The sequence below is a fragment of the Podarcis tiliguerta genome (genome assembly GCF_965153285.1).
Source record: "Podarcis tiliguerta genome assembly, chromosome: 7".
Taxonomy (NCBI): Eukaryota; Metazoa; Chordata; class Lepidosauria; order Squamata; family Lacertidae; genus Podarcis; species Podarcis tiliguerta.
The window spans coordinates 71,029,169-71,045,298 of NC_139540.1; the positions used below are offsets into that span (position 1 = coordinate 71,029,169).

The window sequence follows — 16,130 nt, forward strand, 5'->3', positions numbered from 1 at the left end:
AGGGTGTTCCACAGGGCCTTGTTCATTATAAAACAACAAGGTAGTTTACAAGGTAAAAAAAATCAATATAATAAAAACAGTCAGGTACTAAAAAACACAAGTACCACAGATATCTAAAAAAATTCCACTACAAATCAGTGTTTGCCCTCACAAATAGATATTTCTTGATCAAGCAGTGGAACACCATAATTGAAGGTACTTAATGTGTCTCTAGAAGAAGGTCATTCTTCAACATGGGAATAGAGAAAATCAATCTCGTAGTATCTAATAATTTGCATTTTCATGTTTCTAATAAATAGAAGGTCTGTCATATAATTAATCTTCCACAGATTCAAGACATTCATTCACCCACCTTATCCTAACCAATATAGACTGATTCCTCCCCCCCCCCATAAGAATTGGCACAAACAGCACAAATTGATTTGCATGAATCATGTGAAGTACGCAGGGTGCTTCCTCTCCTAGCAAAGCAAAGCAAAAAAGGAGTTTTTAGTCCCTTATTACGGGGGGAAATCAAAAGATTTCCATCAAAGTCTGTGTTTCATAGTCTTTGCCCTGACCCATTGCAAAACACTGAATATCTCTCTTCAAAAGATAATGACGATAATCTGAATTTTGCTAAGACTCTTACAGAACTGAATAAAGGATGGAATAAGGATAGCCAACATAAACCTAGATAATATACTTTCTTTTGAACATATTCCCCTAACCCTCATTCAAAACACTGTAAATCTTGGAGAGTGAGGAGTGGACAGGGCAGGGAACTGTATTAAAAATCTCAAATCCTATCCTCAGACCCCAATCATATGAGTGTCTTGTAGTGTTTACAATGTTGGATAAAGGCAAGGGAAACCCAGGTTCAAATTTACACTCAGCCATGAAATTTGTTGATCTTGGGCTACTTACAGTTTCTCAGCCTCAGCTACCTTGTAGCATTGTCGTCAATAAAAAAATGGAATGGGCGTAATTATGTACAGTGGTACCTCGGGTTACATACGCTTCAGGTTACATATGCTTCAGGTTGCAGACTCTGCTAACCCAGAAATAGTACCTTGGGTTAAGAGCTTTGCTTCAGGATGAGAACAGAAATCGTGCTCTGGCGGTGCAGCAGCAGCGGGAGGCCCCATTAGCTAAAGTGGTGATTCAGGTTAAGAACAGTTTCAGGGTAAGAACGGGCCTCCGGAACGAATTAAGGACTTAACCCGAGGTACCACTGTATGTTGCTTCGAGTTCTTTAGAGGAAAAGCAGGGTATGAATGCACTCAGTTAAAAAACACATTAACAACAAAACTCTTCCAATTTAACTCAATGTGTTGAAGAGCTTCTCACGTTCACACAAGCTCCAAAATGCCAGGAAATTTCAGCTATTAAGAGGCATACTCTTAAAGGATATGTTCTTCAGGCAATATTGATATAGTATGGTGTCCTTCCTTACACTTATTCTAGCTTCAGCAGTTGCTTGGGGCAGAGATAAAAGGGTTATTGAATATAATATAGTCCAACCCCATGCTTAATGGAGGAAATGAGAAACATTTCTCCTTACTCCTTCAGTACATCTTCCCCCACAGAGTTTTGGTTAGGTTTTCTTTTTGGCGGAATTAGCCAAAGAACTGAAGGGATTTCAGAACATTTGACAAGCCTATCCTTTAAAGGGTGCAAGAGAAAAGGAGGAAATTGAGTAGATAAAGCTACACAGCCACCCCTACATTTACCTCCCTCTGTCCCTGACTCTTGTATCCTTGAGTTGCCAATTTTTTGTGGGTGCAGCTCCTCCCCTAACAATCTGCTGCAACCAATTCATTTTTTAAAAATTGGGTGGAGCTTAGAAATAAGGGTAGCAAATGTTCGTTTATCCTAACCGGGCTCCCCTGTTGAGGCATCTGATCAAGGCCTGTATTTTAAAATGAGCCTAAAGATATATTTGCAAATGTTTGTATGTTTCATGCCAGGCAGAATCCAGCTGGCTAAGTACTTTGGCAGTTGTTTATCTTCCTGCTCTCCTGAACAAGCCCCCCCCCCCCCGATTTATAGCAGTAGCAGAAGACAAGTTTCTCAAAGTTGTAAAAGAGAATTACAGGCTGGGAGCAAAGGTTACACTGACCCTACATATTACAGAATACAATTAAGCTGCAAAAACACTAATTAAGAGTTGGTAAATAGTAAGATTTATCGTTTAACAGAAAATAATACCATGTGCCTCCCATCAGACTCTAGCCATATTTTCCTAAGGTTTAAGGTAAGAGCTAATGGGGAAAGTAGCTGGCTGGGAAAGGGGGGTGTAAACTGAAGAGGCTTCTTTTGAAGCTGTTTTTACTGAGTTCCTTTTTACTTTGCAAAGGCCTTTTCTTCTAAAAAGCTATCTATGTTATGTATGAGATTTGTTGGCTTAATGTAATTATGCAAAGGATTTAGAAAGTAAGAAATGTTAGATTCTTATGTTAGATTCTTATTTCATTGATGGTGTGTGAGAATGTGAACCCAAGATCTCTGTTTAGATAGAATTTAATACCATGTTTTAGCCATTTGTTTTGGAATGCAGGGGCAACAGGGGCAAAAGGTGATCTGGTAATTAAGGTGCCTTGTCAAGGCAAATGTAAGATATATGGCCACTTGTCTGCCATTTATGGATAGAAGGAAATATAGCTCTTTGTCTCCCATAAAAGGTAATAGGAAATGGGTGTATCTTTTATGATTGGTTCTAGCAAACAGCCAATAGGAATTTCAACCAGGCTGATTGGACAGAGGCAGCCAAAGGAGGAGCAAGGGGGCTGGGCTGAGGAAATATAAGTGCTGGCCATCATGCCTGGAGTGGGCAGAGCTTTGGTAACCATATACCACTGTGTCTGTCATTTATTTGTCTGACAAATAAATTATTATTATTTTAATTTCTCTATTGCTGCGTTGAATATTTCATTCCAGCTAAGCGTTAACCACAAGCAGGGTGCTACACTGTCTTTAACAACATTGCTAACTTTTACTAGCTCCTGACTTTTTGGTTGGCATAGGCAAGAGTTATGTTGGCTCTCATATCCTACAACCACCCAGGCTGATTTCTGCATGTTGCATGGTTCTTCGAGACACAGTAGCAGGCCCAACAGGAGAATTTCTGGTCATCTGGCAAGCCCAGCTTTTAAATATTGCAATGGGGGCAGGGAAGGAAATAGTCACACAATTGCCTGTTAAATCTACTTGGCACTTTTCCCCCTGAGGACTCTTCTGTACCTTCAAAAACTGATAATCAAAAACCAGCCACTGTGCACCTCAGATATACTTTTCCCTTCTCTATGCTTCCCAAACTATATGTTTCCATCACTTGTGATTTCCTCTCCCCATCTCCTTTCACATCTAACGTCTAACTGTAAATTCTTCAGGATTGAGGCCTGATCTATGGCAATCTTGCCTAGCAATGGCAAATTTCCATACTTCCAGAGCTAAGATTGGCCAGAAACCATTACTTAGCAGCAGCAGGTGACAACTTTTACAAGCTGGGTAAACAAATGCATTTTAATAACATTGGCAACCATGTTTCACTAGTCTTTGACAATAGCACATACTACACATTTTCCTTGACCTAGCACAACAAAGCATTCTCCAGAATGGAGAAAAGTTTCTGGAAAAACCTCTAGCAAAGTCTATGAAAGAAAAGCACACAGCACTTGTTAGCATGCCATAGTCTGTTGTCAATTGTTTAATTTGCTCTAAATAAAACATCTCTTATCTTTTTACCTCAAATTTGTCATCTGTCACCCTCAAGCTTTTCACTCCTATACTGCCAATTTTCCAAGTAGTCTACTGAAGCTGACCTTCCAAGTGTCCCCATTTTCCAGGGACAGTTTCAGATTTACAGAAGCCATCCCAGTTTCTGATTTGATCCCCAAATGTCTCACTTTTCCTTAGGAAGTCCCTATATTCATTGGAGTAATGTTGGAGGGTATGGAGTTGTGTAACCCCCGAGTAAAGTAGATAAGTAACTATACAACCTTTAGAAAACATCTGTAAAGGAAAGTCATTTAATGTTTAATGTTTTATCATGTTTTTATATATGTTGCAAGTCATCTAGAGTGGCTGTTGTAAGCCAGCCAGATGGGTGGCATATAAATAATAGACATTATTATTATTATTATTATTATTATTATTATTATTATTATTATTTAGGACATCCCTATTTTCATCAGAGAAATGTTGGAGGGTATGCTGAACGCTGTGGGTTAAACCACAGAGCCTAGGACTTGTCAATCAGAAGGTTGGCAATTTGAATCCCTGTGACGGGATGAGCTCCTGTTGTTCGGTCCCTGCTCCTGCCAACCTAGCAGTTCGAAAGCACATCAAAGTGCAAGTAGATAAATAGGTACTGCTCCGGCGGGAAGGTAAATGGCATTTCTGTGCTCTGCAGTGGTTCGCCAAAAGCGGCTTAGTCATGCTGGCCACATGGCCCGGATGCTGTACCCCAACTTCCTTGGCCAATAAAGCAAGATGAGCACCGCAACCCCAGAGTCGGTCACAACTGGACCTAATGGTCAGGGGTCCCTTTACCTTTACCTATGCTGAAGCATTTTTCTATCTATAAGCCATAGACCCTGTGCTTCCAATTTCTTATTACAATGGCAGGATGCATTTCAGTCAGACTCCCCCTTAATGGCATTACGATAATGATACTGGAGTTCCATGTGAGGTCCAAGGATGCAGGGTTGCCCTCCTTCTGTGGCAACACTACAGTTCAGGTGTTTGTGGTGGATGAGAATGACAATGCGCCTACAGTGGCTGGGTCATCAGAAGAGACTCCAATTGTTCTAGTGGCTCCTGTATTGTCTGGACACATGGTGGGCAAAATCCGTGCCCTGGATGCTGATTCGGGGTACAATGCATGGTTGCGATATGAGATGCATGAGTTGACCGCTGGCCCTTGGCGTGTGGGGCTGTACAGTGGGGAGATCAGTACCACACGTGCCCTGGATGAGGTGGAGAGCAGAAGCAGCCAGACTCTCCTTGTGTTGGTGAAAGATCATGACACACCTTCACTCACAGCCTGTGATGGCCTGGGAATCTGATTCAGAGGCTGAACCGGAGGAATCCCAGCCTGCACAGAAGTCCCCGCCTCCAGGGCCAGCTGAGCCGGGGCAGGGCCTTGAATCTGAAGGGCCCGCACCTGTGCTGGATCCTCAGGAGCAGACACCAGATGAATCCACTCTGGCTCCGGGAGTGGTTGAGGACCCATTGCTTGCAGGTGCTCCTCTCCCAGCCCTGTCAGGGGAAGGTGAGGCAACCTCTAGGTCCAGTAACCCTCCAGCCTCTCCTGAGCTACAGAGGCTCAGGGCAGAGAGGCGGAGGGAACTAAGTTCTATCAGGAGGAGTGCTCGCCTTAAGGCCAGGAGAGGCGAGTCACCTGTGGGCTGGGACCGCCCTAGGCCCCAGAGGAGATAAAGGCCAGTCAGCCCAGTCCCAGGTTGCGGGAGCAACGTCGTTGGAAACCTGTTGCTGCCAGCACCCAGACCTGTTTTTTCTGGAGTTCCCGACCACACCTGGCTTTTTGCTTTGGACCCCACTTTGCCCTTGGTGGACAGTCTCCAGACCCTCGACCCAGGACCAGACTCTGACCACGCCTCATGGTATCCCCCCCCCCCCCCGGGACCAGCACACGGCCACAGCCACACTGAGTTTGTCACTGGTGGCAAGTGCCCAGGCTGTTAAGACTGACACCCTTTTCAGGACAGGTGAAAGCTCAAAGCCTTTGGTGGACAATGTCAATGTCTACCTGATCATTGCCATCTGCTCAGTGTCCAGCTTGTTCCTCCTAGCAGTAATCTTTTACGTGGCCTTGTTATGCTTTTAAAAATTAAGCTGCTCACCAAAAGGTGTTCACTTGTATGAATAACATAACATTTCATTTCATGGAAGAAGAACCACAACGTGTGATTTTTCTTTATCCCCCCCCTCCCCCTTAAACTGGTCACACAAGTATACCACTCCCACAAGCAGGACATTTCATTTTGTTTTTTCTCCTCCCGGGAACCTGCTTTTGATCATCAGAATGACTCTCACAGGCACCTTTCTGTAAAAGCACAGCAGCAGTCATGAAAACAAAGAGCAATTCAGCCTCCGACTCCCCAATGCCTCCACATCTGGGAAACTGCCAAAAAGCATGAAACACCTATGGATAAGTAAACATGATCATTATTCTCTCTGATATCTCCAGTTTCTGAGGTGGCTCCTTTAGATGGGCAGCTATTTACAATAGACAAATGCAAAGGCTTAGAAAGCCTCATATTTCACTTTCTTTTATGAGCTTGGCTTCTATCTGTTTATATGTCACAGTAGAGGAAAATCAAGTAAAAGAAGTGTGATTGAAAAGCAGGATGAGCTTTATATGTATGGCTGAATGACATAACCTGCAGATGAAAGGTGTGTTTTTTTTACAAGAATTCATTGAGTTGTCCTTGGATTGTTGTTTTATATTCTACTGTTCTTCAAGGATACCAGGGGAGACTGGTATAGGTACCCATCACCCCACATGCTTAGGATCAGTGAGGTTGCTGTATATTGGGCCTTCAAATTATGTCAAATTATGTCCATTATTAGAATATTAGTTGGAGTGACTTCTCAACAAATTAGATGGAAATATGAATAATTCCATTCTGTAGTTAACAGGCCTCTTCCTATGCTACCTTTTGAAAGTCAGTGGCTGGGTCCAAAAGTCTGCTTCCATGTGTACATCCTGTCTCACCCTGAGCTTGCAGCAATCAGTGCTGTTTCCATTCAGCTGCAGCTTGCCTTCCTCTAAACCTACATCTCACTATCGGCTATAACCCAAACCAATGCAAATAATTATTATACAGTGGTACCTCTGGTTACATACTTAATTTGTTCCGGAGGTCCGTTCTTAACCTGAAACCGTTCTTAACCTGAGGTACATCTTCAGCTAATGGGGCCTCCCACTGCCGCTGCACCGCTGCCACCAAATTTCTGTTCTCATCCTGAGGTAAAGTTGTTAACCCAAGGTACTACTTCCTTGTTAGCGGAGTCTGTAACCCAAAATGTTTGTAACCCGAGGTACCACTGTAATTACAATGGAAGGCAAATGTCAAGAACAATGCAGAAAATAACGTATTTATGTAACATTTGTGAGCTAAAGTAACAATAGTGGATACCACTGATTTTCACTTGCTTGATTTCCATTTCTGACCTTGAGCAACATGCAAATTGTGGCAGTTTCCATTCTCATTTCCACTGGGATCCTTAGATATCCTTACCAATCCTCACTGCTGCTCTGATGTCACTTACGATGTTCCAGTGGCAGTGATGCCAATGACCAAAAAGGGAGGAAAATGTCTCTCTTATCTCCCCTGTTTCATTTTCTGTCCCTTTTCTCTGTACCAGTGTCTGAAATGCTGGATAATTCAGTGATTTCACCGAGTCCGATGACATCAAGCGCTTCTGGGTTAAAGTAGCAGTACGCGAAGGCAGTCAAGTCCAACTCTAGGATGATCTTGCTAAGATCTTTAAGATGCTCAGCAGAGCAGATGACCAATGTGGAACGTGCTCGCTCTGTTATCACCTTCATAGCTGGAAACACTAGAAAACATTTCCTCAACCAGGCCTATGGACTTTTTAAATGTCTCAGGGAGCAGGTCTTGTTCTCTCCCCCCCCCCTCTCTTATTATTACATCATCTGTCTTGGGAGACAATGAAGGAGTGTGCCTTTGGGGGTGAAGTCGCACTGTTGGAAATTTACAGAGCCTGCTGTGGCTGTAAAGACCAACACAGGACAGACATGTTTTGTTGCAGCTGGGGCAGATGAAGGGGTCTGGTTGTGCTGCTGCAGATGAACCATGGTGTTTCTTCTTTCTGCACTCCTTCAGCGGTCATTCATCATTTGGTCTCTGCTGAGGATGTACGACCTGACTGTCTGTCTCCAGGCACTGCATCATCCACTCTGTATACATGGGCAACTGCAGGTGGAAGACATCATGCGCTTTTTACTATATTGCCCACTATACACTGGACCCAAGAGGCGCTTTCTTACCCTACCATCCATACAGGAAAGATATCTCTCCCCGGCAGAGAAGAAGCCCTATGGCTTCTTAGCAATGTAAACACTTCAATGACTCACAAAGTCGCCCTTTTTGCTCTGGCAGCCAAAAAGATCAGAAAGAAGGCCCTGGACTATATAGCAGTGAACTGTAAGATCTAAACAGAAATCTAAATGGAGACTATTGTTTGTGGTGTGGCATCTCTTTTGCTTGTATTTATTTCCGATTCATATTGTCATGGCCAATGGCTAGTACAATAAAGTTATTTGGATTGGATTAGATACAAGGGATTCCCACATGGCGGGGTTGATGTTGCAAACCAGTTATTCTGTGTTTTTATGCTGTAAACCGAAAGGTCGGCGGTTCGAATCCCCGCGGCGGGGTGCGCTCCCGCTGTTCAGTCCCAGAGCCTGCCAACCTAGCAGTTCGAAAGCACTCCCGGGTGCAAGTAGATAAATAGGGACCGCTTACTAGCAGGAAGGTAAACGGCGTTTCCGTGTGCGGCTCTGGCTCGCCAGAGCAGCAATGTCACACTGGCCACGTGCCCCGGAAGTGTCTTCGGACAGCGCTGGCCCCCGGCCTCTTGAGTGAGATGGGCGCACAACCCTAGAGTCTGTCAAGACTGGCCCATACGGGCAGGGGTACCTTTACCTTTACCTTTATGCTGTAAATCGCCCTGTATATATCATTTCAATCAACATCAACTACATTTGTGTGTTCAGACCCAGAGACCTCCCCCCCTAAATAAACACACATTTGACTCAAATTTTAGTTTTGGTTTTTGGCAGAATTTAGGTTGCAACTTTATTGATTACAGAAAAGTGAGTGGTTGCATAGGCTCTGGTTCGACTAGCTCCCTGAACCCTTGCAGGTAGCGCTGACCCAGAGCTCTATCATAGGTCAGCCAAGGGTGAACACCTGAGGTAGGTGGAAAGCCCGGGAACAGATCACCGTAATTTTCGCTCTATAGGACACACATTTTCCCCTCCAAAAATTAAGGGGAAATTTGTGTGTGTCCTATGGAGTGAATGCAGGCTCCTTGGCTTCAGTGATAGCAACACGAAGTCTCCGAAGCGCAGAGGGAGGGCTCCCTCCTCGCTCCTTGGCTTCGCATTGCTTTCGCTGAAGCCTGGAGAGTGAGAGGGGTCGGTGTGCACCAACCCCTCTCGCTCTCCAGGCTTCAGGGATAGCCGCCTGAAGCCTTTGGAGCACAGCGTGAGTTCCTGCTGCATTCCAGAGGTTTCAGGTTTCTTTCGCTGAAGCCAGGAGAGCAAGACTATCCAGTGCCTATCCGCAATCTTACAAGTTGTGGTGGTTTGCTATGCGGCAGGTGAAACCCAAATGGCAACAGCCAATCAGCCAAGTGGGGAACATTTCTGCTGTGCCCCGTCCCAATGACAGACATCACACGACGGCATAGCGAGGTCAAGTGCACAGCCCTAAATATAGGGAGAGGTGGGCGGGTGTTCCGATGCACACACCGAAAGAGGAAGCTCTGGGTCACATGCATAGGTATATAGGTATATAGGACCCTCAATCAGTTTAGACTGCACCCCATTGGCCAGATTAAACCTAGCAACAAGGGACCTACCAATCGGGTGTTGTGGTTGTCCAATAAACCCACCCACAACCGGGAGGTCAGCCTCCAGGTCTCAGTGCAACACATGCCCTCTTTTAGGGAGGACACAATTTTTCTAGGCACAAGGGTTAGATGGGGAAGGTGACAGAAAAAAGGCAGAGGCACAGGAGGAGGAAAGAAAGAGACCCACAATAAGACCTGCCATAATGAGTTAAATTCCTCTGCAGTCTTTCAGCCCCTTTTATGTTATATTGTGTGTATGGCTTTTTTGTTTTGTGTGTGTGGAGTTTTTGAACTTTTTTTTACTAAAGATACAGTGATCAGTAAAACCACATTTAAAGTGAATTGGGGTGAAAAGAAACCCTTCCAGTCCAATGTCTTGAAGTTTATGTACCGCTCAAGTGATTTTATATATATATATGTAAAAAACACCAGTTCAATTAATAGCCCGTGTTATGTTGATGCAGCTGTTAAGAAAAAGTATCCCGTGGGGGTTAAACCTTGGGGTCACTACAGACCCCAAATACTGTCTTTGTAGTTTATGCATACCTGAACTGCAAGTACAAAATCCTTACATGTTCTACATTCATTTGGAGTTCTTGCCAAACAGAACGACTCCATTGAACCCCCACTATCCAATTAATGAAGTGGTGTTTTTACGAGAGCAGGAGAGTTTTAAATGTGAGCGGGGAAATGTAGCGCTAGAAGCAACCCTTGACTTGGTCTCGCCCTTAAAATGTCTATTGATTTCTTTTTTCCCCTTGTCACATTATTGGAATTGTTTCCTTCCTAGCTGTGATTGAGACATATAAAACTTGGAGGAGAGAGAAGGCCTGTGTTTGCTGAGCATACACTTGTTTCACAAGCCTTAACTACTTAAGGCGCTAATGGAATATGTCAAACAAATGCCAGATCACTGGTGATGTCAACACATTGCATTGTCATTGCCGCGCTGAATTGTAGTTTCTCCGGGCTCAGCCATTGATGGAAACTGAAATTGCATCATGCAACTGAGACATCATTACCTGTGTGAAATCAGGGTTATATAGTGGATGGCTTGAAGTGAATGTCAAGTAGTGTGCAAAAGAGAGTGGTGGATAAGCTTACAGCCCCCCCCCATCCCAAGAACTTTAGAGCAGCCCCGAGACACTGATTCTGAGCTGTCAATCTTATGGTGAACATTTTTGGGGCTATGTAACGCTCAAGTTGTTTGTCAGAAACTCCGAGTCATTAATCCTTCCTTGACGCTACATAATTAAAATTTGAGAAGGTATTATTTTTGGATTAGTATTGGAATTTTATACATGATGTCACTCTGCAAAGATCTGTTGTATTATTTCTAACCCAGCTCACTTATAAAAAAAGAGTGTGAGAGAGAGAGAGACCATTGCCAAGCAAATTGGCTGCTGGTGCTATCAGCATCCTGCAGTGTTTTTGTTAATTATCTTGCCGTAGTTGTCTGATGCAGATAACAATCTTTCCAAAAGAGGAGACAGATTTAAAGAGGCAGAATTAATGAAAATTGATTTGTGCAGCCTGTCATGGCAAGATCTGTTGGGAGACCCTCCTCCCTGCCATGATCCTCATAGATGTAATTCCAGGCACAGGTAGGGTCCCCACTGCAGAATACTAATTATGGTGCCAGGGCACAATGTGTCTGATGTGACTGACAGATGAACGCATGAAAAAGTCTTCAGAACTGAGTTCATTTGTAAAGTATCCAGGGAGGACATGGATCCAGCTACTGGGAGGCTGTATGAACAAAGCTTAGGAAAAATGGGGGGGGGGGAGTCAGACGATAAATGTAGTGTTTCTGGGGTATGTGTGGATTTCATACAAACAACTCGTGCATACAGTGGTAAATGTGCATTAGCCTAAGGCATAGCTGTCAATGTTTCCATTTTTTTTAAGGGGAATTCCCTTATTCCTCGCAAGAAAAGGGAAAAGTTGACAGCTATGGCCTAAGATAACATTTTGTAAGAAGAATTTCACTGGGGTGTCATAGCTGTGTGCAAGCTAGCAGTAAGCGCATGGCAAACCAACAGTAGGCACACAACAAACTAACAATGGAGGATTGGCCATCTATGTAGTATCTAGGAGACTTATCATCCAAGTCTGGAAAGATAAACACTCATCATCTATTATGCAGTGGTCTGCAGAATTTACTGTCCTTGCTACTGCCCTTTGGGGGTACTATACTGGGGGTAGAGCAAGGGTGTGGGCCGGCTCCCTTGTGCTAAAATTGTTGTTCAATTGGGATGGGGTACAGCTTGGCTGGGTGTTGTTTTATTTGGGGGTGAGGTTGCTTTAAATTGTTTTAAATTACATTTCCAAGCACAATTCAAAGAGCCATAAATGGCCTCGGAGCAGTATACCTGAAGAAAAAAGGCACAATAACTTTTATTTATTTTATATATTCTATTTTTTTTTTGATAAAGTAATAATCATAAATAAATAAGAGTCACAATAACTTTAAAATAAACAACTTATATCAAATAAAACAATATTCAATGGCCCATTAGAATAGAATAGAAAACAGCAAAATTAAATATCAGCAAATCATAATTAAACAGTTTACATTTATCAATTACTAGAATTAATAAACTATTATAAAAAATAATAATGGCAAGTTACAATGCATAAAATACCACAGAATATGTAAACGCCATGTAAAAGGATCAAACTGAGAAACACGGACGCACAACTTAAAAAATTTATTTTAAAACATATCCCTGGATTCGGGTTCTCTCTTCCCAGTTGCTGCTGCTGTTCTCACAATCATGGTCTGGGAAAGGCTCCTAGGGCTGGAGGGTAGGGCAAGGCAGGTGAAAAAAACCTATTGCCTGATCGCCAGCAGAAAATCTCACCCCCTTCACAGTGCAGGTCTACTTTAAGAACGACTAAGTTTGGCTGGGAACCATTGGCTTTGGTGTATCTTGAAAGATGCTGTTTAAAGGTCAGTAAAGCTGTGGGTGACCTGTGTTGTTCAGAAAATGCCTCTCTGTATGAGTCTGTTCATCTGTTACGAAAATTCTCTGGGGAGACACCATCTTCCCACCCCTAATTTAAAAGAGACACCCTCTGTGTTCTTGTAACTGTCTCTAACAAATCACTGCCTTTGTTGGTTCCTATAATTGCCATCGAAGGACAAATTGCCATTCTTCCAGTTTCAGGAACCTTTAGCTGTTTGGAAGAAGGACGTAAATACTTGTACATGGGCATTATAATGTTCATGCGGTGCAAAGCCGCAGCTGGTGAGATTCAGTCTGAACCACTGCCTGCATATTATAAGCCATCTCTTGTATATCTACATTCAAAAGAACAAATGCTCTCTGCTTTTGAATCAGCATCAGGGAAACTGTTGCAAGCTAAACAGAACACAGCATGCAGCAATCTGTAATACCAGCAGGGATGTGTCTGTGTGTCTGTGTGTGAGATAACATGGATCTCAGGCCCTTGACTGTGGTGTAAGAACAGGGGTGTTAAAAGAGGAGACATAGGTAGCTGCCTTATACCTGGTCAGGCTATTTGACATCTCCTCTGGTACCATCTGTCATGACTGGAAGATGCTCTCCAGGGCTTTGGGCAAAGAGCTTTCCCATCACTTGCTACCTGTTTTTTTTGTTGTTGTTTTTTAAACTAGAGATAGCAAGGATTGAATGTGGGACTGTTTCATATAAAGCAGGTGAACTATCACTTGTAAAATGCTGTGTAGTATGAAAGAGATCGTTACAGCTGCAGGAAGGTTCATCAGCCCAGGCGAAATAGGCTAAGGAATGTTCTCCCTACTGAAATATCTATTTAAGCATAGCTGCCTGTTGACTCATAGGAAGAAAAATACAACTCATCTGTTCTTTCACGGGCCGTGTTTGTGCTGATGTTGTTTTATTCCTGAGTTTAATTTGTGTCTTTTTTTAGATTCACCTGTAACATGGGAATAATTATCCTGGCCTGTTTTGCAAGGTGGCTGTGAGGATTGCTATGCTAACATATGTGAAGCACTACAGGGGAGAGGCAGAGCTATATATATATATATATATATATATATATATATATATATATATATCCCAGCTTTATTCTTAAGAACAAAGTCTGAGGGTTAGTGCAGGTTCCAAGGAGGCAGCAATAGCGATGAAGTTTTCTTTGCAATTTCACAGAGAGCCCAAATGATTGATTAAAACAGGTTGACAAACGAATTGATTTATCTCATCGCAATCTTATATTTGTCAATCATGCTTTTTATGAGAAGAGAGCAGGGTTGCCATTTCTGCCCTAGGAACAAGGTCATGTTTCTGTTTTAAAGGATGACTTGTTGGAAGTACAACATCAGAGATCATTCCTTGTGGGCGGGACGCGATTCCGGCGGCACGCAGGGGGCGTTATGCCCCCTTCCTCTCTTACCTGGCTGGCGCGCCACGCTCCCGGGTGGCCACCCAACCGGGCGGCTTGGCGGGGGCGTGGTTTGCTGTTTAAGATACAGTCACGCCAGCCATTCCGCCCATTTCGTCACCTTTTCACCGCAAGTCACCCATCCACCACTCCCTTAGAGCTTAGGTTTTAGCTTTTCTTCTGACATTGCTATGGACCTCTGGTTGGCCGCCCAGGTTGCCTGGTAGGATTTTTTCCAACTGGTATTAGGACTTTTGGTTTTTTCGCCTACCTCGTAGCAATCGTCACAACTTTCTTGGTATTTGGCGGTTAGGCATTGGAATGTGTTGTTGGTTTGTGGAAGGGCAAGGTGTGGCCATAGCCTACCCCTTCAATTTTGGGTATTCCGTTAAAGGAATCTGGCGGCTGTGGATCCTGTCCAATGCCCATGTGGCAGGGGGCCATGGCACGAACCTCAGTGACATCAGAGGAGAGCTTATAGTTGTATTAGCATCAACAGGCTCCCCCTACTGGTGAATAAACCCTCTTTTGGCTCACCCCCCTCCGAGTGGGTGGAGCCTATCTTCCATGGTCCAATGCCTAAGCCAATACCTTCTCACTTGCTATAATCAATAAAATTGTGGCCTTTTCTTGCCCATTAACCTTATACACTGTGTCCACGTGTCTTTATTACACAAAGCAGGGATCAGGGACTCGAACCACAAGCAACTGCTCTTCAATTCTTTTAGAAGCCATTGGATGGCAGCGTATAACAGATGTTTAACAATTCCTCCCATGCCAGTTGCACCATAGAAAATAGTTTTTTTGTGTTTTTGTTTTTTAGTGGACATGGTGTACTATAGGTGGCTTATAGCAGACATGCATGACCAATGAGACTTTGGACTTCCTTTTTCTTTTTCTGGGATAGCTCAGTCAGTAAAGCATGAAACTTGTAATCTCAGGGTTGTGGGTTTGAGCCCCACTTTGGGCAAACGATTCCTGAATTGCAGAGGGATGAATTAGATGACCCTAGTAGTCCCTTCCAACTCTACAATTCTGTGATTTTGTGATTCTACGAAATAGCCACCATAGTGCACTTTTGCAAACCCCTTGTTGCAACTGCAAGTTGTGTTGGTACAGCAGGGGGAATCCCCTATTCCAAGAATAATAAGTTTTTTTGGAGAAAACATTTTGTGTGCAGAAGCTTCTGGGATATTTGGATCCTGCATGCATACATTTGAACAGCATACCGTAGGGCTTGTGCTGCATTTTAAAAGGCTTCTTTTGTGCACAACTCTTTAAGAATAAAAACCAATTTTTAAAAAGCCACATCATTAACTGGCTCTGGTTAAATCTCTCTTTAGTCATTCTGTTCCTTGGAGTCATTTCAACCAAAACATTGTTCTCAGATATTTGACTTTAAATTTCTGATTTAAGGCAGAAGTACAGACAATGCTTTAAACAGGAGAAGATGCTTTCATGCGTCCTCCTGCTGCTCTGCCTGACGTCTAAGTTTGCGAATATCTCTTTAGGAGTCAAAAGGAGAAGTAATGGGATAGAAAGCAAGATGATGACTTGTTCATGATGATGTCTGAAGTATGCTGTGCGCCAGATTTGTGCTTTTCATCCAGAGAAAAAACATGGCTTAAGGAATGCAGGAATCTATTATGTAGTTGAAGCGTTAAGTGGTAGCATCACCACCATTCCTTTTGCTTAGTGTTTCCCAAACTTGGGTCTCCAACTCTTTTTGGACTACAATTCCCATCATCCATGACCACTGGTCATGCTAGCGAGGAATGATGACAGTTGTAGTGCAAAAACAGCTGGACACCCAACACTGGGAAACACTGTTCTAGCATCATTCCTACCTTCCTTTCACAGTCAGAATAGCCATGATTGTGAAGCAGAATACTATCTTTGAAACAGGCATTGTTGTCTTCTTCTTTTTCTGGAATCTTAAAAGGCACACAAACGTCTTACAAAACATGTTTGAAAAGGAGCGCAAGTCCAAAAGTCCAAAGATATCTTACAGCCCAGACACCATGAAATCGTTAAGAAGGGTTTTTTGCTATGCATTGTTAGAGGTCAACTGTGGCCCCACTAAATGGCAAATCGTGTCCTCTTCACAGATGGCAAGTGTTGTGGTGAGATAACTA

General features: G+C 43.3%; 1 protein-coding gene across 5 annotated transcripts in view; it reads left to right on the forward strand.

Annotated features, from left to right (window-relative positions):
- Positions 1–16,130, forward strand: part of CDH12 (cadherin 12) — a 668,983-nt gene that overhangs the window by 49,760 nt on the left and 603,093 nt on the right. For 2 of the 5 annotated variants that reach the window (XR_014513371.1, XM_083449414.1), the window contains exon 2: positions 12,364–12,510. The exons of the other annotated variants lie outside the window; for them this stretch is intronic. The gene's annotated coding sequence lies outside the window, so the exon portion shown is untranslated. The remainder of the gene's footprint in view (positions 1–12,363; positions 12,511–16,130) is intronic. 5 annotated transcript variants of the gene reach the window in all.